The sequence below is a fragment of the Galeopterus variegatus genome, unplaced genomic scaffold, assembly GCF_000696425.1.
Source record: "Galeopterus variegatus unplaced genomic scaffold, G_variegatus-3.0.2 Scaffold86, whole genome shotgun sequence".
NCBI lineage: Eukaryota > Metazoa > Chordata > Mammalia > Dermoptera > Cynocephalidae > Galeopterus > Galeopterus variegatus.
In genome coordinates, this window is record NW_007726197.1 from 266,410 (window position 1) to 268,930 (window position 2,521).

At 53.3% G+C, this 2,521-nt stretch overlaps 1 protein-coding gene across 1 annotated transcript in view; it reads left to right on the forward strand.

Moving 5' to 3' along the window:
- Window positions 1-90: 90 nt before the first annotated feature.
- The window catches only part of RAB7B (RAB7B, member RAS oncogene family), a 28,778-nt gene continuing 26,347 nt past the window's right edge, over window positions 91-2,521 (forward strand). Inside the window, exon 1 of the mRNA XM_008580451.1 lies at window positions 91-172. The gene's annotated coding sequence lies outside the window, so the exon portion shown is untranslated. The remainder of the gene's footprint in view (window positions 173-2,521) is intronic.

Here is a 2,521-nt window from a genome sequence, read left to right on the forward strand (position 1 = left end):
CGAGAGGGAGAGGAGGAAAACAGCACGAAGTGAACTGACCTCCACAAACTCTTTTTTGCTCACAAAGCCTTTTTCCTCTGGCCCGGCTGAGACTGTTGTTCTGAGAGGAGACCTCCAGACTAGAGAGAACTCCCACCTGCCCTTGGTGGCCGAGTGCTGCACCGCCACAGCTGTAAGTACCCCGTAAGTTTTTCTCAGTCCTTCTGTCTGTCCCAGCAGCCTCCAGAGCTATTTGGGTGTTTGGGGAAGGAGAGGAGACGGGTGATGTGAGGATGAGGCTTAGCATCTGGCAGCCGCGGGGTTTAGATCTAGCCCAAACACCCCCACCCTGGAGAAACTCCCAGGGCGTGACAGAGAGAAAGGACTTCCCTGCCTGTCCGGGGAACTGGGGCCCGACTTGGGGATCCACGAGGGCGTCAGTCCCAGGCACAACGCAGCTGCCAGCTTAGTCAGAAGAGGGTGGGGCTGCTGCCCAAGCCTCCAGGGCCTGCCAGAAACCGGACCCCTTCAGGAGGGCTCAGTCCTGCCGGCACCCGGAGTCCCCTTGCCATATCAACAGGGCACCTTCTGGGATGTAATCATATTGGCCAGAAGGTCTCATCAGGGAAAGTGAACCCCTGGAGTAGGAAATTAATCACTCTTGTTCTAAATCATAGATATTTCTCCCGGCACAGTGCAGCAATGCTAGGCAAGCAATGATCAGAGTCAGACAGATCTGGGTTCCAGTCCCAGCTTGCCACTAACTAGTTGTTCTTGACTCAGGAGTCCACCGGGCTATAATGACATTTTGTAAACTGCAAGTGTTCTATAGGTGCTAAGCATACGTATTAATAAAAATAATTTATTTGGGCTTACCAATCAATCCCCCACCACAAAGTTCCCATGTTGATAGTAACTAGTCTGTATCCTCAGACCTACATAATGTCGGTGCAAAGTGAGCATGCACTACCTGCACTGGATGGATGGTGGATGGATCGATAGGTGGACAGACAGATGGACAGATGGACGGCTATTTAAGGAAGCTTCTACATTCCCAGCATTGGATAGGATCTTGGGGGAATTCAGAGAGGTGTGAGGCACTGTCCTGCCCTTGGAGCATCAATTATCTACTCAGGGAGACAGGACTAACCCCCTCAAAGAGCTCAAAGACCAAGAGTGCTGAGCCTGTGAAGCAAGGGCTGAGGGTGCACTTCCCAGAGGGAGCAGGTGGAGACCTGCTAGGATTTAGGTGGGTAAGGCGGAGTTCTGAGCAAAGCCTTGTGCTCCCTAGATAGCTTCTTTTCACGTGCAGAGTTTACTCCCAAGATTGTAAGTCCCATTATTTTTTAGGATGGTTAGATTTGTCATTTTCCAAAGTATCGGTTCGGGGAGGGGAGGTGCTGAAAAGTGGGGCTAGAAGCAGGTAAGATAGGATGACCGGGGTGGGGAGACTGTGCCTGTTTCAGAATTCTCATCTGCCCCCGCTCACTGGTCAGCCCGTCAGCAAAAATGACACCTCATCCAACGCAAACAGGGCAGAAGATCGTGCCTGTATCCTGGTTGGAGCTAGTGGGGAGAGACGAGAAGGGAAGTGGGAAGGGGAGACTAGAGCGGGTCCAAGAGTTCTTGCAGCGCTGGCCCAGGCCCCAGGGCTTGGCAGCAGCTCAGTCTTTCTTACTCCATGGGGCCTGAGCTACATTGTAACTTTGGCAAGTGGGCAGGGCCAAGGCTCCTGCTTAGAAGTGCCTCCAGGCAAGAGCAGGAGAACAGTTGGTCACGCCAGTGGAAAGTGAGTCTCCGCAGGTTCTGTCTGGTGTGGACCTGGGCTGGCTGGACGCAGGGTTCTCCCTTCCAAGCCTGCTGTTCACTGTCACTGAGCAGTGTAGGATGACTCAGCCTGGCCTCTAGGAGGACGCCCTGCTTTGAATCATGAGTCAGCTGAGCTGGTGGGAGGAAGCTTAAAAGGACAGCCATTGCCACGCCCAGCCAAAGGCAGAGCAGAGAGGACATGGGAAGAGACTCCAGCCACCATCTGAAATCTACACGTGTCCTAGGTGAGCCCAGCCATTGCCTACCCACAAGCCATCGCCTCTTGCCACTGACCCAGTCCTGATCGCTTTCTTTCTAATGATCCTGGACCTAAGGACCAGGCTTTAAATGGCAGCTTTGGCAAATTGCTGCCTTTCTGGGAGTGGGGTGGGGGCTCTGCAGTGGCAGCACACTTTGAGGGCACACTCAGGTGAATGGGGGCTAGGGAAGGGGGTGGAGTGAGCTCAGAATTAAGGCTGAGGCAGGTTACAAGGATCTAAAGACAAACAGACTCAAGTAAAACCCAAAGAGAAGACTTCAAACCTTAGAAGGGCTGGCATGTGGCAGAGGAATTGAGCGGTCCCCACCCCAGGAGAAACCCACTCCTAGTGGGGGTAAGAAGCTCCATGGGGCTGGTCTGGCTCCATCTTCCCATGAATGTGGTAGAGATGGCTCAAGCACCAGGTGGAAGATTGGATTAAATGACTTTGATGTCCTTCCAGTAGCGAGCTGG